This window comes from Bubalus kerabau, chromosome 7, assembly GCF_029407905.1.
Source record: "Bubalus kerabau isolate K-KA32 ecotype Philippines breed swamp buffalo chromosome 7, PCC_UOA_SB_1v2, whole genome shotgun sequence".
NCBI lineage: Eukaryota > Metazoa > Chordata > Mammalia > Artiodactyla > Bovidae > Bubalus > Bubalus kerabau.
Window position 1 is genome coordinate 9,429,209 of NC_073630.1, and position 22,207 is coordinate 9,451,415.

The following is a 22,207-nucleotide window of genomic DNA, read 5'->3' on the forward strand; positions in this document are numbered from 1 at the left end:
ATGGCCAGTAGGCACATGAAAAGATGCTCCACATAACCAATTATCAGGGAAATGCAAATCAAAACTATAATAAGGTTTCACCTCACACCGGTCAGAGTCTTTCTCTTTTTTAATGGCTAAGTCGTGTCTGACTCTTGTGATCCCATGGACTGTAGCCAACCAGGCTCCTCTGCCCATGGGATTCTCCATGCAAGAATACTGGAGTGGGTTGCCATTTCCTTCTCCAGGGGATCTTCTCAACCCAGGAATTGAACCTGGGTCTCCTGCACTGCAGGCAGATTCTTTACTGACTGATAAGAATGGCCGTCATTAAAAAGTCTACAAATAACAATGTTGTAGAGGATGTGGAGAAAAAGGAACCCTCCTACACTGTTGGTGATAATATAAGTTGGTACAGCCACAATGGAAAACAGTACAGTGGTTCCTCAGAAAACTCACCATTCAGATAAGATCATGGTATCCAACCCCATCACTTCATGGCAAATAGATGAGGGAAAAATGGAAACAATGGCAGATTTTATTTCTTGGGCTTCAAAGTCACTGTGGTCAGTGACTGCAGCCACAAAATTAAAAGATGCTTGCTCCCTGGAAGGAAAGCTATGACATACTTAGATAGCGTATCCAAATGCAGAGATACCACTTTGCCGACAAAGGTCCATGTAGTCAAAACTATGGTTTTTCCAGTAGTCCTGTACTGATGTGAGAATTGGACCATAAAGAAAGCTGAGCACCAAAGAATTTATACTTTCCAATTGTGGTGCTAGAGAAGACTCTTGAAAGTCCTGTGGACTACAAGGAGATCAAATCAGTCAATCCTAAAGGAAATCAACCCTGAATATTCATTGGAAAGAGTGATGCTGAAGCTGAAGCTCCAATACTTTGGCCGCCTGATGCAAAGAGCCGACTCATTGGAAAAGACCCTGATGCTGGAAAAGACTGAAGGCAAAAGGAGAAGAGGGCAGTAGAGGATGAGATGGTTGGATGGCATCACTGACTCAATGGACATGAATCTGAGCAAACTCCAGGAGATAGTGAAGGCCAGGGAAGCCTGGCATGCTACAGTTCATGGGGTTGCAAAGAGTCAGAGATGACTTAGCAGGTGAGCAACAACAGAAAACTAAAAACAGAATCACTGTATGATCCAGTAATCTCGTTCCTGGGAATATATCCAGACTAAATTATAATTCAAAAACATACATGCACCCCTATGTAATAGCAGCACTGCTGACAATAGCCAGAATGTGGAAATAATCTAAATGTCCATTGACAGATGAATGGACAAAGAAGATGCAATACATATATACAACAGAATATTACTGAATGATAAAAAAAAGAGAGAAATAATGCCATTTGCAGCAAAGGGATGCAACTACAGATTATCATAGTAAGTGAAGTAAATCAGAAAGAGAAAGACAAAAATATTATATGATATCACTTTTATGTGGAATCTAAAATATGGCACAAATGAACCTACCTACAAAACAGAAACAGTTCATAGACATAAAGAACACACGTGTCATTGCCAAGGGTGGGCAGGGTGGTGGCAAGCAAGACAGACGGGCTGGGAGTTTGAGGCTGGTAAATTCAAACTATTATATTTGGAATGGATAAACAACAAGATCCTAATGCATAGCACAGGGAATTATACTGAATATCCTGTGGTAAGCCATAACAGAAAAGAATATTAAAAAAGAATTCATATATGTGTATAACTGAGTCACTTTGCGTACAGCAGATGCTGGCACAATTACAACATTGTAAATCAACTATTCTTCAATTTAAAAATTTTTAAATAAATGGGCTCATCAGTAAAAGATTTTCAAGCAAAAGCATCTACTACATTAGAATGACATGATGTGGGATAAATGGAATAAAACTTTTAAGTTTTCAGAGAAAAGAATGTAAATATTCTGACAGTTAAAGGAGAACTTGTCAAGTTTGAAGATAATTGCAGTACATCATTGTATTTCTTGAACCTAAACCAATGTGTGTTTATTATTCAATGAACCAGAGATATCCTCCAAACCTGAACTCTAAAAGAGAAATAAAATAGTGTAAGAAGCAGAAGAACACTGTGAGAATTTAACTTTGAACCATAGGGAACTTTGGACCATAAAAAGATTGGAGAACTAGGTCTAAAATCAACTAAAGTCGAAATGAAGAGTCTTGGAGATAAATCTCAAAAAATAGAACTATACCTGGCGTATGGCAAATCCTCATAAATATTCACCATCCTTATTTATTATTTTATCATATCATTATCAGTGGCCTCAGCCTACCTGGTTAGCACCTAAGCATCCTCAGCAACTGAGGAATTTCCAAAGGACATTTTCCGTCTTCAGTCTTCAAGTGGACGTCCTTGCACCCCTTGACTGCCCTTCTTCTTAACTCCCATGACACTCCTTCTTGACCCTCATGACACTCACACCTGTTTCTATTTTGAAAATTCTAGTTACTATATAGCTACTATACAATTCCTATATAGTTATATTTTCTTTTTCATAAGCTAACTACTGCCCTATATGTCCATTCTCAGCTCATCACTCTTTGTTAGCCTACATAGTTTCTCTGAGTGATGGTTTCATCAGCCCCTTTGGATCATTTCTCAGTCTGTTTATCCAACTTTAACTTTTCCTCAAATCTCTGAACCATAAGTCCATTAGGAGCAGATCTGGATGCTCCTAGTGGGAAAAATGCATTCACCATTTTGTCCTCCCAAATTTGCTTACCTTTTCTTGGCTCTGTAAGCTGGTGGCACAGGCATTTCCCCCTTTACCAAAAGAAAAAGATCTAGCATACATCCATTGTTTTCCTTCTTCTTTCAGCACTATTTCCTCTTATCATTAAATCCTTCTCATCTTATTGCTAGAAATCTGTTAACTCAGTCCCTTCCTCCTCCCTTGTTCCCTAGTCTCTTCCTCCTCCACTCTTGTTCAGGCTTCACAATCTCTCAACTGGACTATCGTAATGACTTGTTAATTGGTCTCCCCAACTGTAAACCTGCCCTCAAATCCACACTTCCTGACCATATCTGTCTGCTTTAAATATTATTCAGTGGCATCTTGTCCAGCATCTCATCAAGTATAAGCCCTCTAACACCACATGTGAGGACTCCCATTTCCTCACCTCTGTCTCTTCCAAGGGCTCCCCTGGTGGCTCAGCTGGTAAAGAATCCACCTGAAATGTGGGAGACCTGGGTTCAGTCCCTAGGTTGGGAAGATTATCTCTAAGACTCTTCCTATCAGGCTCCAAAATGATGAAACTGCAAGCAATTTTTATTTTGCTTCATCCTTTGCCTGAAATATTTGGCTCACACTTCTTATCTTAGATAATTCATATTCATTAATGTCAAGAAGCCTTCCCTGACCTCATCAGTCTGAGGGCTAAGGGTCTTGATCTATAATTCTTAAATGTTATTGTTGTTTAGTCACTAATTTGTGTTCAACTCTTTTGCGACCACATGGACTGTAGCCTGCCAGGCTCCTTTGTCCGTGAGATTTCCCAGGCAAGAATACTGGAGTGGGTTGCCATTTCCTTCTCCAGGGGATCTTTCCCACTCAGGGATTGAATCTACCTCTCCTGAGTTGGCATGCCGATTTTTTACCACTGAGCCACCAGGGAAGCCTATATTTCTTACTTACCTGTACAGTATCTATATCTATATATCCATATCTTTAGGTCTTCCATTAGAATGTGGATTGCCAGCAGGACATGGATTTTGTCTTATAAAAAGAAAATCCTGTCTGTTTATCCCCTGCATCTTACCACGGTGCTTCCACTATAGTCACAGCACAATGAATGCTGAACAAGACTAAAGTTTTGAGTAACAGCACACAATTCAATGCTATACTTCATCAACAAGATGAAATAGTTGCTTCCTGGTGGAACTTGGTTGGTGCAAATGTAATTGCAAATTTGAACTGTGAATTTTAAATCATTATAACTAGGCTCAAACACATCTTTATTAATCACTATTGCTTGCTTGTGAAGTCGCTCAGTCGTGTCGGACTCTTTGCGACCCCATGGACTGTAGCCTATCAGGCTCCTCTGTCCATGGGATTTTCCAGGCAAAAGTGCTGCAGTGGATTGCCATTTCCTTCTCCAGGTGATCTTCCCAACTCAGGAATCGAACCCAGGTCTCCCGCATTGCAGGCAGACGCTTTACACCGCCTGAGCCACCAGGGATCCTGACATTAATCACTATAGGAACCATTAAAATCAACATATTTTTGCCATCAAGAAATAAGTTTGTTTATTCCTGTAGTATAAAAATCCATGCTCTGGGATTCAATGAACTCTTGGAAAGCATGTTCTGTCTCCTGCTGCTTATGGAAGCATTTTCCCTACAAAATTTGTTGAGATGCTTGAAGAAGTGGTTAGTCAGTTGGCGAGAGGTCATATGACTATAGCAAATGAGGCAAAATTTCATAGCCCAACTCATTCAACTTTTGAAGCTTTGGTTGTACAACAAACAGCCAAGCACTGTCTTGAAGAAGAATTTGGCCATTTCTCTTGACCAACATTGGCTACAGGCACTGCAGTTTTCAGTGCATCTCATCAATTTTCTGAGTATTACTTCTCAGATGTAATGGTTTTGCCTGGATTCAGAAAGATGTAGTGGATCAGAGGGCAGCAGATCACCAAACAGTGACCATGATCCTTTTTGGTGCAAGTTTGGCTTTGGGTAGTGCCTGGAAAATCCCATGGACGGAGGAGCCTGGTAGGCTGCAGTCCATGGGGTCGTGAAGAGTCAGACATGACTGAGCGACTTCACTTTCACTTTTCACTGTCATGCATTGGAGAAGGAAATGGCAACCCACTCCAGTATTCTTGCCTGGAGAATCCCAGGGATGGTGGAGCCTGGTGGGCTGCCATCTATGGGGTCTCACAGAGTTGGACACGACTGAAGCGACTTAGCAGCAGCAGTGCTTTGGAGCTTCTTCTTGGTCCAATCACTGACCTGGTCATCTCTGGTTGTCATACAAAATCCACTTTTCATCACACATCACAATCCAACTGAAAAATGGTTCACTGTCATCACACAGAACAAAAGATGATGACACTTCAAAATGACAATTTTTTGATTTACAGTCAACTCATGGGGAGCCTGGTGGGCTGCCGTCTATGGGGTCGCACAGAGTCGGACACGACTGAAGCAATTTAGCAGCAGCAGCAGTATGAGGCCCCCATTTATCAAGTTCTTTCACCTTTCCAATTTGCTTCAAATGCAGAATGATGGTAGAATGGTCAACACTGAGTTCTTTAGCAACTTTTCATGTAGTTTTAAAAGGATCAGCTTCAATGATCAACTGTCAACTTCTAATGGCCAACCACTATGCTCTTCATCTTCAAGGTCTCGTCTCCTTTGCAAAACTTCTTGAACCACCACCGCACTGTATGTTCCTTAGCAGTTCCTGGGCCAAACGCATTGTTGATGTTGTGAGTTATCACTGCTGCTTTACACCCCATTTTTAACTCGAATAAAAAATTGCTTGAATTTGCATTTTCTCTAACATAATTTCCTTAGTCTAAAATAAACAGTAAGTAACAAGTCATTAGCAACAAAATATAAAGCGAAAAATGCACATCAAAATGATGTATAACGGGGGGTGATCCTAAGATGGCAGAGGAATAGGACAGGGAGACCACTTTCTCCCCTACAAATTCATGGAAAGAACATTTGAACGCTGAGCAAACTCCACAAAACAACTTCTGAACGCTGGCAGAAGACATTAGGCGCCCAGAAAAGCAGCCCATTATCTTCAAAAGGAGGTAGGACAAAATATAAAAGATAAAAAGAGAGACAAAAGAATTAGGGACAGAGATCGGTCCTGGGAAGGGAATCTTAATAGAGAAGTTTCCAAATACCAGGAAACCCTCTCACCGGCGAGTCTAGGGGAAGTTTTCAAATCTTGGAGGGCAACATAACCGGGAGGAAAAAAAAATAAAACCCACAGATAACGCGCCTAAGGGCAACTCCCAGCAGAGAAGTATCCCAGACGCTCGCATCCACCACCAGCAAGCAGGGGCTGAATGGAGAGGAGCTGCAGCATTGCTTAGGGTAAGGACCGGGCCTGAATGCCCTGAGGGCAATCTGAGGGAGCTAATGTGAGATAGCAACCCAGACTGTGGGACAGCCAGAGACAGAGAAAAAAACAGAGAGAGAGAACTATCCCATGAAAAGCTCTAACCTAAGGCACTGCCGGCCAGCTCACAGAACAAAGCACGGAGCCAATACCAGAGGAAAGCTAGCAGGCTGTGGACTGGTCCATCCCCCACCGGAGGTAGGGGCCAGGCAGGCACCAGCCAGAGCCAGAAAGGGGCAATCTCGGCCCCAGAGAGGGTATCCCCTACCAAACTGCGAACAGGCTTCCAGTTTCTAACCAAAGACTTTCTGAGATTCTGGATGGCTGACATCTGCCGGGAGGGTTGCAGCCAGAGATCAGCTCCCTGGAAGAGACACATAGCACACCAGAGATGGGCGTGCCCGGAAACCCAGCTGCTGGGACCCAGGAGGTGATAAGACGCACAGCACCTGAGGAGAGTGTGCTCACCACGCACCTGGTCGCCTGAACTGCTCAAACCAGAACGGCACAAAACACAGGCCCAACCAAGTCTGTGCCTTTGGGGAGTGCCCGAGAACCTGAACCTAAGCGGCTTAGACCTGGGAAGTGCACGCAACCCAGGGTCTGCTCCCCACTGAGCAACCTGAAGCCTGAGCATTGTAGACTGGGAAAACACACACGCCGTGAGCGGGGGCAAACCCAGTGTGGCCGAGACACTGCAAGCACTCCCCACACACGCCAGTGGTATTTGTTTGCAGTGTTCCTCACTCCCCATACCACGACTGAACGAGTGAGCCTAAACAAGAGATCACCTTTGCCCCCTTGTGTCAGGGTGGAAATTAGACACTGAAGAGACCGGCAAACAGAAGAAGCCAAATAAACAGAGGGAACTGCTTTGGAAGTGACAGGTACAACAGATTAAAATCCCTGTAGTTAACACTGACTACATTGGAAGAGTCCTACAGATCTTGAGAAGTATAAGCTGGAACAAGGAACCATGTGAAACAGAACTGACCCCACACTGCCCGCAACAGCTCCAGAGAAATTCCTAGATATATTTTTGCTGTTACCATTTTTTTTAATTTTTCTTTTTTTTAAGTCTGCTATTACTCTTTTAATTTTCATTTTTATAACCTTTTATCACCTTGCAAAAAAAGACCCTATTTTTAAAGCAAACTTTATATAAATTTCTTATACATTTTGTGATTTTTTTTCTTTAATATTGTATTTTTGAGTCTAACCTCTACTCTAGATTTTTAATCTTTGCTTTATAGTTATTTGTTACCAATTTTGTACATTTAAGAATCCAGTCTTCAGTACCCATTTTTACTTAAGACTGTGATTACTGGCTTGGTTGCTCTCTCCCCATTTTGACTCTCCTTTTTCTCCAACAGGTCATCTCTATCTCCTCCCTCCCCCTTCTCTTCCCTACCCAACTCTGTGAATCCCTGTAGCTGTTCCAGGCTGCAGAGAACACTTAGGGAACAGAGCACTGGCTGGATCAGTCTCTCTCCTTTTGATTCCCCCTTTTCTCCTCCTGCTCACCTCTATCTCCCTCGTCTTCTCTGTATAACCCCATGAACCTCTCTGAGGGGTCCAGACTGTGGAGAGAACATAGGGAATTGTTTACTGGCTAGCTTGTTCTCTCCCCTTTTGATTCCCCCTCTTCTCCTCCTGGTCACTTCTATCTCCCTCCTCCCTCTTCTCTTCTCCATGTAACTCTGTGAACCTCTCTGGGTGTCTCTCACTGTGGAGAATCTTTGCACTCTTAACCTAGAAGTTTTATTATCAGTGCTGTATGGATGGAGAACTCTTGAGGCTACTGTAAGAATAAGACTGAAAACCAGAGGCAGGAGGCTTAAACTCAAAACCTGAGAACACCAGAGAACTCCTCACTCCAAGGAACATTAATGGATAAGAGATCATCCAAAAGCCACCATACCTACACTGAAACCAAGCACCACCCAAGAACCAATAAGTTCCAGAGCAAGACATACCATGAAAATTCTCCAGAATGCAGGAACATAGCCCTGAGCTTCAATATACAGGCTGCCCAAAGTCACTCCAAACCCACAGACATCTCAAAACTCACTACTGGACATTTCACTGCACTCCAGAGAGAAGAAATCCAGCTACCCACCAGAACACCGACACAAGCTTCCCTAACCAGGAAACCTTGACAAGCCACTCATCCAACCCCACCCACAGGGAGCAACCTCCACAATAAAGAGGAACCACAAAATGCCAGAATACAGAAAGGCCACCCCAAACATAGCAATCTAAACAAGATGAAAAGGCAGAGAAATAATCAGCAGGTAAAGGAAGAGAATAAAGGCCCACCAAACCAAACAAAAGAGAAGGAGGTAGGGAGTCTACCTGAAAAAGAATTTAGAATAATGATAATAAAAATGATCCAAAATCTTGAAATCAAAATGGAGTTACAGATAAAGAGCCTGGAGATAAGGATCAAGAAGATGCAAGAAATTTTTAACAAGGACCTAGAAGAAATAAAAAAGAGTCAATTAATAATAACGTAATAAATGAGATCAAAAACACTCTGGAGGGAACCAACAGTAGAATAACGGAGGCAGAAGATAGGATAAGTGAGGTAGAAGATAAAATGGTAGAAATAAAAGAACCAGAGAGGAAAAAAGAAAAAAGAATTAAAAGAAATGAGGACAACCTCAGGGACCTCTGGGACAATGTGAAAAGCCCCAACATTAGAATCATAGGAGTCCCAGAAGAAGAAGACAGGCCATGAGAAAATACTCAAGGAGATAATAGTAGAAAACTTCCCTAAAATGGGGAAGAAAGTAGTCACACAAGTCCAAGAAACCCAGAGAGTCCCAAACAGGATAAACCCAAGGCAAAACACCCCTAGACATATATTAATCAAATTAACAAAGATCAAACACAAAGAACAAATATTAAAAGCAGCAAGGGAAAAACAATAAATAACACACAAGGGCATTCCCATAAGGATAACAGCTGATCTTTCAATAGAAACTCTTCAGGCCAGGAGGGAATGGCAGGACATACTTAAAGTGATGAAAGAATAAAACCTACAACCCACATTACTGTACCCAGTAAGGATCTCACTCAAATATGAAGGAGAATTCAAAAGCTTTACAGACGAGCAAAAGCTGAATGAATTCAGCACCACCAAACCAGCTCTTCAACAAATGCTAAAGGATCTTCTCTAGACAGCAAACACAGAAAGGGTATATAAACTTGAACCCAAAACAACAAAGTAAATGGCAACGGGGCAATACTTATCAATAATTACCTTAAATGTAAATGGGTTGAATGCCCCAACCAAAAGACAAAGACTGACTGAATGAATACAAAAACAAGACCTCTATATATGCTGTCTACAAGAGACCCACCTCAAAACAGGGGACACATATGGGCTAAAAGTGAAGGGCTGGAAAAAGATATTCCATGCAAATAAAGACCAAAAGAAAGCAGGAGGAGTAGCAATACTCATATCAGGTAAAATAGACTTTAAAATAAAGGCTGTAAAAAGAGACAAAAGGACACTACATAATGATCAAAGGATCAATCCAAGAAGAAGATATAACAATTATAAATCTATATACACCCAACATAGGAGCACCGCAATACATAAGGCAAATGCTAACAAGTATGAAAGGGGAAATTAACAATAACAATAATAGTGGGAGACTTTAATACCCCACTTACACATATGGATAGATCAACTAAACAGAAAATGAACAAGGAAACACAAACTTTAAATGACACAATGGACCAGCTATACCTAATTGATATCTATAGGACATTTCACCCCCAAACAATCAATTTCACCTTTTTCTCAAGTGCACACGGAACCTTCTCCAGCATAGATCATGTCCTGAGCCATGAATCTAACCTTGGTAAATTCAAAAAAATTGAAATCATTCCAATCATCTTTTCTGACCACAATACAGTAAGATTAGATCTCAATTACAGGAGAAAAACTATTAAAAATTTCAACATATGGAGGCTAAACAACATGCTTCTGAATAACCAACAAATCATAGAAGAAATCAAAAAAGAAATCAAAATATGCATAGAAAGGAATGAAAATGAAAACACAACCCAAAACCTATGGGATACTGTAAAAGCAGTGCTAAGGGGAAGGTTCATAGCAGTACAGCTTACCTCAAAAAACAACAAAAGAGTCAAATAAATAACCTAACTCTACACCTAAAGCAACTAGAAAAGGAAGAAATGAAGAACCCCAGGGTTAGGAAAAGGAAAGAAATCTTAAAAATTAGGGCAGAAATAAATGCAAAAGAAACAAAAGAGACCATAGCAAAACTCAACAAAGCCAAAAGCTGGTTCTTTGAGAAGATAAATAAAAGTGACAAACCATTAGCCAGACTCATCAAGAAACAAAGGGAGAAGAATCAAATCAACAAAATTAGAAATGAAAATGGAGAAATCACAACAGACAACATAGAAATACAAAGGATCATAAGAGACTACTATCAGCAACTATATGCCAATAAAACGGACAACTTGGAAGAAACGGACAAATTCTTAGAAAAGTATAACTTGCCAAAACTGAAACAGGAAGAAATAGAAGATCTTAACTGACCCATCACAAGCACAGAAATCGAAACTGTAATCAGAAATCTTCCAGCAAACAAAAGCCTGGACCAGATGGCTTCACAGCTGAATTCTACCAAAAATTTAGAGAAGAGCTAACACCTATCCTAGGCAAACTCTTCCAGAAAATTGCAGAAGAGGGTAAACTTCCAAACTCATTCTATGAGGCCACCATCACCCTAATACCAAAACCAGACAAAGATGCCACAAAAAAAAAAAGAAAACTACAGGCTAATATCACTGATGAACATAGATGCAAAAATCCTTAACAAAATGCTAGCAAACAGAATCCAACCACACATTAAAAAGATCATACATCATGACCAAGTGGGCTTTATCCCAGGGATGCAAGGATTCTTTAATATCCGCAAATCAATCAATGTAATACACCACATTAACAAATTGAAAAATAAAAACCATATGATTATCTCAATAGATGCAGAGAAAGCCTTTGACAAAATTCAACATCCATTTATGATCAAAACTCTGCAGAAAGCAGGAATAGAAGGAACATACCTCAACATAATAAAAGCTATATATGACAAACCCACAGCAAACATTATCCTCAATGGTGAAAAATTTAAAGTCTTTCCCCTAAAGTCAGGAACAAGGCAAGTGTGCCCACTCTCACCACTACTACTCAACATAGTTTTGGAAGTTTTGGCCACAGCAATCAGAGCAGAAAAAGAAATAAAAGGAATCCAAATTGGAAAAGAAGAAGTAAAACTCTCACTGTTTGCAGATGACATGATCCTCTACATTGAAAACCCTAAAGACTCTACCAGAAAATTACTAGAGCTATTCAATGAATATAGTAAAGTTGCAGGATATAAAATTAATACACACAAATCCCTTGCATTCCTATACACTAACAATGAGAAAAAAGAAAGAGAAATTAAGGAAACGATTCCATGCACCATTGCAATGAAAAGAATAAAATACTTAGGAATATATCTACCTAAAGAAACTAAAGACCTATATATAGAAAACTATAAAACACTGGTGAAAGAAATCAAAGAGGACACGAATACATGGAGAAATATACCATGTTCATGGATCGGAAGAATCAATATAGTGAAAATGAGTATACTACCCAAAGCAATCTATAGATTCAATGCAATCCCTATCAAGCTACCAACGGTATTTTTCACAGAACTAGAACAAATGATTTCACAATTTGTATGGAAATACAAAAAACCTTGAATAGCCAAAGCAATCTTGAGAAAGAAGAATGGAACTGGAGGAATCAACCTGCCTGACATCAGTTTCTACTACAAAGCTACAGTCACCAAGACAGTACGATACTGGCACAAAGACAGAAATATAGATCAATGGAAAAAAATAGAAAGCCCAGAGATAAATCCATGCACCTATGGACACCTTATCTTTGACAAAGGAGGCAAGAATATACAATGGAGAAAAGACAATTTCTTTAACAAGTGGTGCTGGGAAATCTGGTCAACCACTTGTAAAAGAATGAAACTAGAACACTTTCTAATGCCATACACAAAAATCAAGTCAAACTGGATTAAAGATCTAAATGTAAGATCAGAAACTATAAAACTCCTAGAGGAAAACATAGGCATAACACTCTCCGACATACATCACAGCAGGATCCTCTATGACCCACCTCCCAGAGTAATGGAAATAAAAGCAAAAATAAACAAATGGAAACTAATTAAACTTAAAAGCTTTTGCACAATGAAGGAAACTATAAGCAAAGTGAAAAGACAGCCTACGGAAGGGGAGAAAACAGTAGCAAATGAAACAACTGACAAAGAATTAATCTCAAAAATATACAAGCAACTCCTGCAGCTCAATTCCAGAAAAGTAAATGACCCAATCAAAAAATGGGCCAAAGAATGAAATCGACATTTCCCCAAAAAAGACATACAGATGGCTAACAAACACATGAAAAGATGCTCAACATCACGCATCAGAGAAATGCAAATCAAAACCACAATGAGGTACCATCTCACGCCAGTCAGAATGGCTGCTAGCAAAAAGTCTACACACAATAAATGCTGGTGTGGAGAAAAGGGAACCCTCTTACACTGTTTGTGGGAATGCAAACTAGTATAGCCACTATGGAGAAGAGTGTGGAGATTCCTTAAAAAACTGGAAATAGAACTGTCATATGACCCAGCAATCCCACTGCTGGGCATACACACTGAGGAAACCAGAACTGAAAGAGATACATGTACCCCAGTGCTCATTGCAGCACTGTTTATAATAGCCAGGACATGGAAGCAACCTAGATGTCCATCAGCAGATGAATGGATAAGAAAGGTATGGTACATATAATACACAATGGAGTATTACTCAGCCATTAAAAAGAATACATTTGAATCAGTTCTAATGAGGTGGATGAAACTGAGGCCTATTATACAGAGTGAAGTAAGCCAGAAAGAAAAACACAAATACAGTATACTAACACACATATATATATATGGAATTTAGAAAGATGGTAGCAATAACCCTATTTGTGAGACAGCAAAAGAGACACAGATGCATAGAACAGTCTTTTGGACTCTGTGGGAGAAGGCAAGGGTGGGATGATCTGAGAGAATAGCATTCAAACATGTATATTATCATATGTGAAACAAATCGCCAATCCAGGTTCGATGCATGAGACAGGTACTCAGGGCTAGTGCACTGGGATGACCCAGAGGGATGGGATGAGGAGGGAGGTGGGAGGGGGGTTCAGGATGGGGAACACATGTAAACCCATGGCTGATTCATGCCAATGTATGGCAAAACCACTACAATATTGTAAAGTAATTAGCCTCCAATTAAAATAAGTTAAAAAAAATAAGAAAAATTAAGAAAAAAAAAGATGTATAACATAGCACAATACACTTGAGAATGTATTCCAATATCAAGTGGAAAAGTTAAACAGTGAAAAAATGCAATTACTTTTGCACCAGCCTAATAAAATCTTTTAAATAAGGCTTTGCTAAGAACATAAAAGGAAAACATAAAAATGAAAATGCAAAGGCTTACAAAGGATCCTAAAATAATTCAAATCTAGTTATAGATTGTTTAGATATGTCAGTTCTCTCTATTCCAACATTATAAGGTTTAAATTCTAGTTTCAGGCTCCCTACACAGAAAACCTGAATTAAACAGAGGTTTAAAATATGCCATGCCCTCTCCCATCTTTATGCCTTTACCCATGCTGCTCTAACTCACACTTTTATTCACCAGGCTAACCTATACATCTTCAGTCTAAGCTCATCTGTGAGTCTAAGGAGAGATACCACAACAGTTATATGCAAAAAGCATTTCTCAAAACAGCATGCACACTTTGATTCTGTCTCAATATATATTTATCTCTGGGTGCATCCAATCCAAATGCATACTTTCATTACACAAGTGTTCAGAAGGACACCTTACCTACCCCCAGGGAGTGGGACGGAAGCAGGACTGGCTCAGAGACTGCTATTTTCACCTTCGTGATACTTGGGAGGAGTTCAGAGTTCACTTCTAGGAGGTCTGACCGGACCTTTCCAGACTGGGTTAGGTGCTACTCCTTTCGGCCCACAGCATCCCAGACAAATTCTGGAGCACAGCAGCATCCCCATAAGTTCTTATAGTATGCTATTTGAGTATCTGTTCCACAATCTATAAGCTTCTTGAAAGCTAAACTTATTTCTGTACTCCCAGGTGAATACAGTACCTGACATATAATAGAAATTAATCTTATATTCTAGAAATTCAACAAATTTCAATAAATATGAACAGCTGAATTCTCCATGACTATGTGCTTTTTTCCAGGAACAGAAGTGGCAGTTTCATGAAAAAAAGTGCTCAATGCCCTGAAATTCAGTGTTTTTAGATACATTCCAAGATAAGAAAACTGTCTATACTCAGTCAAATTTGCTAATAGCTTTCCAAAATTCAGGAGACTTGCTGTTAGATCCTTGTCAAAAATATACCAAACCCACTGAAAATAGGTAATCAGACAAATACTTGTACATGAATGTTCACAGAAGCACTATTCACAATAGCTAAAAGGTGAATACAACCCAAATGTGTATTTATGGATAAACAAATTGTAGTAAGGCAATGGCACCCCACTCCAGTACTCTTGCCTGGAAAATCCCATGGACGGAGGAGCCTGGTAGGCTGCAGTCCATGGGGTCGCTAAGAGTCGGACACGACTGAGCAACTTCACTTTCACTCTTCACTTTCATGCATTGGAGAAGGAAATGACAACCCACTCCAGTGTTCTTGCCTGGGGAATCCCAGGGACGGGGGAGCCTGGTGGGCTGCTGTCTACGGGGTCGCACAGAGTCGGACACGACTGAAGCGACTTAGCAGTGTATCCATACAGTGGAATATTATTCAGCCTTAAAAACGCATGAAGTATTGACACATACTGCAACACAGATGGACCCCATCAACATTATTCTAAGTGGAAGAAACCAGACACAGAATATCATATCTTGTATGACTCCATTTAAATAAAGTATGTAGGGACTTCCTTGGTGCTATAGTGGATTAGAGTTCACCTGCCAATGGAAGGGACATGCATTTGATCCCTGGCCTGAGAAGATCCCATCTTCCACAGAGAAACTAAGCCTGCAGCTACTGAGCCTGCATGGCCGAGAGCCTGCAGCCACAACAGGAGAGGCCACCTCAGTGAGAAGCCTGTGCACGGCAATGAAGAGCAGCCCCACTCGCCGCAACTAGAGAAAGCGTGCGTGCAACAACAAAGACCCAGTGGAGCCATAAAAACAAATAAATAAAATTTAAATGGAATGTCTAAAATAGATAAATACACAGAAACAGAAAGCAGACTGGCAGTCACCAGAATACGGGGCAGGGTGGGGTAAATGCAGAGTATAGACAGTCTTCTTTTGGCATGAAAAAACATTTTCGAACCAGACAGAAGTCACAGTTGCACAATATTGTGAATGTACTAAATGTCACATTTAAACAAGGTCAATTTTATGTTACATGAATTTCACCTCAATGAAAAACACATGCCAACTGCTTATCACTTAGAAAGAAGTAGTTATAGAAGGGTTAATTTGATAAGTCTTTCCCATCATAAACCAAATATTTAAAGGGAGGGAACTTAACATGTGCTATGTCTTATTCATTAGTAGAATAGCTACTTATTTCTTTCAAGTTTTAAAGGTTTCACGGGGATGATAAAAAAAAAAAAAAAACGAATTACTGGAAGAGAAGATCAAAAAGCAATTAATATTTTGTATCTCCCTACTGTAAAAACAGATTAGACAAATTTGCAAGGTTCATTTTTCCGCAGCTCTTATTTGTTTTTAAAAGCTAAATTTAGCTGAGCTCTTTCTGCAAACAATCAGAATTAATTCTTTTGTCATTATTAAATAATCTACTTCTATATGTGCTATAAACTTCAAACTGTAGAAATAGATGACTCAAGAATATGAAACTTGAATTCCTTGAGAATGATGTAATCACATTTATTTGGATTCAGCTATTAATGTTATCCCATATGGCACTGCCTGTACTGTCATTTCCATGAGAAAAGAGAAATGACTTTTCCATATGGAAAATGTTAAGGATTTTTAGCACAAAATAACACACATACTTGGTTATTAATACTAAATGGTATCTAATGACATGGACTAGTAAATGCAATTCCTTACATATTTAACTTATGGTGCAAACCACTTAGGCTTAATAAAGGGATGCACAGTGCACAGTAATATGGTATCAAAGTGTGTGATATCATTTCTAGAAATACTATTAATATTTCATGGGAAATTACCGAACTAGACGAGCTCAACAATTACTGACCCTCTAGTACATGGTGCCCCTTCATGGATCACAGCCTTGTCAGGGTGAAGGGGCTTGAGTAACTCAATGAAGCTATGAGCCATGTCATGCAGGGCCACCCAAGATGAAGAGGTCTTAGTGAAGAGTTCTGACAAAACATGTGCAGTAGAGGACGAAATGGCAATCCATTCCAGTATTCTTGCCACAAGAACACCATGAACAGTATGAAAAGGCAAAAAGATATGACACCAGAGATAAGCCCCCCACATCAGAATGTGCCCAGTAAGCTACTGAGGAAGAGCAGAGGCAATTACTAATAGCTCCAGAAAGAAAGAAATGGCTGGGCCAGAATGGCTCAGTAACGGATGTGTCTGGTGGTCAAAGTAAACTCTGATGCTGTAAGAATAATATTGTATAGGAACCTGAAATGTAAGAGCCATGAATCAAGGTAAACTGGACATGGTCAAGCAGGTCAAGCAGGAGATGGCCAGAGCGAACATCGACATCTCAGGAATCAGTGAACTAAAATGGACAAATTTAATTCAGATCACCATTACATCTACTACTGTAGGCAAGAATCCCTTAGAAGAAATGGAGTAGTCCTCACAGTCAGAAAAACATGTCTGAAATGTAGTACTTGGTGCAGCCTCAAAAACTACAGAATGACCTTGGTTTGTTTCCAAGGCAAATCATTCAACATCACAGTAATCCAAGTCTATGCCTTAACCACTGATGCCGAAGATGCTGAAGTTGACCAGTTCTGTCAGACAGGACCGAGGGACTAACACACATATGTCACATGAAGACCTACAATACCCTTTGGAACTAACACCAAAAAAACATGTCATTTTCATCATAGGAGACTGGAATGAAAAAGTAGGAAGTCGAAAGATATCTGGAATAACAGGCAAGTTTGGCCTTGGAGTACAAAATGAAGCATGGCAAAGACTAACAGAAATTTGTCAAGAGAACACCCTGGTCATAGCAAACTTTCTCCTAATGACACAAGAGACAACTCTATATATGGAAATCACCAAATTGTCAATATTGAAATCAGACTGATATATTCTTTGCAGCTGAAGATGGAGAAACTCTATATAGTCAGCAAAGAAAAGACCTGGAGCTGATTGTGGCTTAGATCATCAGCGCCATATTGCAAAATTCAGGAAAATTGAAGGAAGTAGGGGAAACCATTAGGCCATTCACATATGACCCAAATCAAATTCTTTATGATTATACAGTGGAGGTGATGAATCGATTCAAGGGGTTAGATATGGTAGACAGAGTGCCTGAAGAACTGTGGATGGAGTTTCATACCATTGTACAGGGGGATGGTAACTAAAACCATCTCAAAGGAAAAGAAATGCAAAAAGGCAAAGTGGTTGCCTGAGGAGGTTTTACAAACAGCTAGGGAAAGAAGAGAAGGTAAAGGCAAAGGGAGAAAGGGAAAGATATACCCTACTGAATATAGAGATCCAGAGAACAGCAAGGAGAAATAAGAAGGCCTTCTTAACTGAACAATGCAAAGAAATAGAGGGGAAAAAGGAAAGGAAAAGACTAGAAATCTCTTCAAGAAAATTGGATATATCAAGGGAACATTTGATGCAAGGATGGGCATGATAAAAGACAGAAATGGTAATGACCTAACAAAAGCAGAAGAGATTAAGAAGAGGTCACAAGAATACACAGAAGAACTATACAAGAAAACTCTTAACAACAAAAGTCAAATTGCTATGAACAAGCTAGTGAAGGTGACGGAATTCCAATTGAGCTATTTCAAATCTAAAAGACGCTGCTGTTGAAGTGCTGCACTCAGTATGTCAGCAAATTTGGAAAACTTAGCAGTGGCCACAGGACTCAAAAAGATCACTTTTCATTCCAATCCCAAAGGAGGACAATCCTGGAGAATGTTCAAACTACTGGATAATTGTGCTCACTTCACATTCTGGTAAGGTTATTCTCAAAATACTTCAAGCTAGGCTTCAGCAGTATGTGAACCTAGAACTTCCAGATGTACAAGCTGGGTTTAGAAAAGGCAGGGAACCAGAAAACAAATGGCCAACATTCTTTGGATCATAGAGAAAGCAAGGGAATTCCAGAAAAAAAACATCTACTTCTGCTTCATGCTAAAACCTTTGACTGTGTAGATCACAAAAAATTGGAAAATTCTTAAAGAGACGGGAACACCAGACTATCTTATCTGTCTCCTGAGAAATGCGCATGCAGGTCAAGAAGCAATAATTAGAACTGGACATGGAACAACAGACTGGCTCAAAACTGGGAAAGGAGTATAACAAAGCTGTATTGTCACTCTGCTTATTTAATTTCTATGCAGAGTGCATCATAAGAAATGTCAGGCTGGATGAATCACAGGCTGAAATCAAGATTGCTGGGAGAAATAGCAACAACCTCAGATATGCAGATGATACTGCTCTAATGGCAAAAACTGAAGAGGAACTAAAAAGTCTCTTGATGAGCATGAAAGAGAAGAGTGAAAAAGCTGGCTTAAAACTCAACATTCAAAAAACTAAGATCATGGTATCCAGTCTCATCATTTCATGGCAAATAGAAGGTGGAAAAATGGAAACAGTGACCGATTTCATTTTCTTGGGCTCCAAAATCACTGCAGATGGTGACTGGAGCCATGAAATTTAAAGACACTTGCTCCTTGGAAGAAAAGCCATGACAAACCTAAACAGTGTATTAAAAAATAGAGGTATCACTTTGCCAACAAAGTCCATATAGTCCAATCTATGGTTTTTCCAATAGTCACATACGGATGTGAGAGTTGGACCATAAACAAGGCTGAGCACCAAAGAACTGATGCTTTCAAACTGTTGTGTTGGAGAAAACTATTCAGAGCCCCTTAGACAGCAACGAAATCAAACCAGTCAATATTAAAGGCAATCAACCCTGAATAGTCATTGGAAGGATTGATGCTGAAGCTGAAGCTCCAATACTTTGGCCACCTGATGTGAAGAACTGATTCACTGGAAGAGACCCTGATGCTGGGAAAGACTGAAGGCAAAAAGAGAAGAGGGTGGCAGAGGATGAGATGGTTAGATAGCATCACCTACTCAATGGACAGGAATGTGAGGAAACTCCACAGGACAGGGAAGGACAGGGAAGAACAGGGAAGCCTGGCATGCTGCACTCCATAGGATCACACAGAGCGGGACACTACTGACCAAGTGAACAACAGATTATATGGTCAACACTGTAACAGGGGACAAAATGGTAATAAAAACAGATGAGTAACTTTAAGAAACTGACAATATTCTGAGACCCACAGAATCTGAACAAGCTGTAACTAGATAGCTTTTATGTATAATAAAGTATGCATATATTACAAAATTAGTACAAACAAGGCAGTAATGGGCTCATTGTGGAGAAACTGGACTGAATGGTACATGAACTGGCCTTAGTAGAATGAACAGGAGTCCAAAGGATGAACAAGGTGGGGATAAAATGTTTCAGATGGTCTAGGAATATAAAACAACTTCACCATCATCTGAGACCAACAGCCAATCTAATACTGAAGGAAGAAAAAGAAAATAAGAGTGTGGGAAGAAAAGAAGGAAAAAGAAGGGGAGGAGATGGAGGATGGAAGAAAAAAGATAAGCAGGATATGCAAGAAGTTAATAGAGAATTGACAGAAAATGAGGCTGGAGAAATAGATTGGAACTAATTTAGGAAGGGCTTTGCTGAGCTTGAACTACCTCTTCTAAGCATCAGGGGGTTACTAAAGGACCTCATCTGGGGAACGACATGGTCAGACTGAAATGTGGAAGAGTCACTCTGATAGCAATATGGAAAAACAACTGCAGGGGCAAGTCTGAAATCAGGAGGATCAAATAACACCCTACTGTTATAGGTTGTTATTTGTTACAAACAACAACCTGCTGGAGATGACTAGAGATGAACTAACATAATACCACTGGAGACACACTAGAGAAGGGAGACTTGAGATACAGTATGTGTGACCACTCAGGTACTAAAAGTAAGAGAACAGAGGAAGCACCAAATAATTTAAATAAATAAAGTGTAAATTAGATAATTTATACTTTAGATAGTGGTGGTGACATATCACTAGTGTAGACAGAGAACAGAAAAGCGCAACAGTTTCAAGGTGGACACACTGCTCAATTCTGGGTATGTTGACTGAAGGAAATTATTAGACCTCTGGCTGAAGATTCATGTTTAGAGTTATTCACTTTTAAGTAATAACTGAATACAGAGATAGACAACATTATCCAGGGAGAGACAATAATGAGAAGAGGACTAAAGAGTAAACCAAACCTAATCACACTTCAAGTAAGTGTGGCTCTAAAGAAAATGTCACAGAAACAGTAGGAAATCCAGAAAAGCATGACATCACAGGAGGACGACATCATCATCTCATGGGAGGAAATACTTTCAAAGAGGAAATAATCAACACTGTTCGATGCCAGAGGAAAACAGCATAAACCAGAGACCGAAAAATGCTCACTGGACTTGACAATAATGAGGTGAAAAGTAATACAGTGGTAAATTCAGCAGAATAAGGGAAGTAGGAATTCAGATGGTAAATTAAGGGCAAAGAAACAAAGGTATACCTGTGGCGGATTCATTTTGATATTTGGCAAAACTAATACAATTATGTAAAGTTTAAAAATAAAATAAAATTAAAAAAAATAAAACTAAAAAAAAAAAAAAAAGAAACAAAGGTAGTTTATTATCATCTTCCAGATCAAATTTTACTCTTTATTTTATAAAGGTATTATTCCAGTCAGATGGTAAAGAAGGACAGAAATAAAAGAGGCACTAACCATGGAAAGAACAGTTTCAAGAAGTGTTTTAGGCTTCTTTTTAATGTGTTCAATGTCAGTTCAGTCCTTTTTTAAGAAAATAGAATCACTGGCAGGTTGACCTTTACAATTCTCCTCCTAACAGGACAATCATTGCTGAAAATTTTTAAATGTTTTGAAATAGAAACTTTAAAATTTTAGGAAATTCTTTGCAGCAGAGAAACAGGCATTTGTGAGCAAGGCACCCTAATAACTTCACTTATTGGAGTGTGTGTGCATGCTAAGTCGCTTCAGTTGAGTCACATACTAGAATGAATAGCAAATAAATACCTTCAGATGTGCTGCAAATCAAGAAGCTGTTGACACCACGGAGGTAACGTGGTGGTTAAGAACAGCACTGAAATCCATCTGTCCAGGTTCAAGGCCTGGTTCTACTTTCTCTCTCTGGGACACTGTCCAAGTTAATTATGTTGTCTTCAGTCTCAGTTTTCTCACCTGTAAAATGGAGGTAATAATGTAATCTACATATTATAATTAAGTTCTGCAGGAGTAAATGATATAAAATTTCTCTGGTATTAAATGGTAAGAATGATGATGTTGATCTGGTATATTTTCCTAGATGGTTATGATGCTGATTATACATAGTTTGCAAAATCTTATTTAAAGCTGTGAACCTGGATAAGACTGTGAAGGCAATGAGGGTTGACAGAAAAGAGAATAGGTATAAAGACTGTTTCAGGGTTATAAGATATTAGGATCTTAAGGAAGACACAGCAAAGGAGACGAAATTGGAAGAGTCACTGACGTAGGAGGAAAACTTGGACAGTAGAGTCCATGGACCCAAAGGGCAGAAAGTGTTTCAAGAGGGAGTGGATGATCAGTTGAGTCAAATGATACTAAGTCAAATAAATGCTAACAGAGAATTGATCACTGGATTTAGCAAAGTGGAAATCTTTAGTGACCTTGACAGGAGAGTGT

The 22,207-nt window shown here is 39.6% G+C and overlaps 2 long non-coding RNA genes across 3 annotated transcripts in view; both read right to left on the reverse strand.

The window, feature by feature from the left end:
- LOC129657427 (uncharacterized) overlaps positions 1–22,207 on the reverse strand; it is a 230,589-nt gene that overhangs the window by 141,827 nt on the left and 66,555 nt on the right. The window lies entirely within an intron of this gene.
- Positions 1–22,207, reverse strand: part of LOC129657426 (uncharacterized) — a 154,296-nt gene that overhangs the window by 87,463 nt on the left and 44,626 nt on the right. Inside the window, exon 2 of one of the 2 annotated variants that reach the window (XR_008716712.1) lies at positions 21,560–21,724. The exons of the other annotated variant lie outside the window; for it this stretch is intronic. This is a non-coding gene — a long non-coding RNA (uncharacterized LOC129657426). The remainder of the gene's footprint in view (positions 1–21,559; positions 21,725–22,207) is intronic. 2 annotated transcript variants of the gene reach the window in all.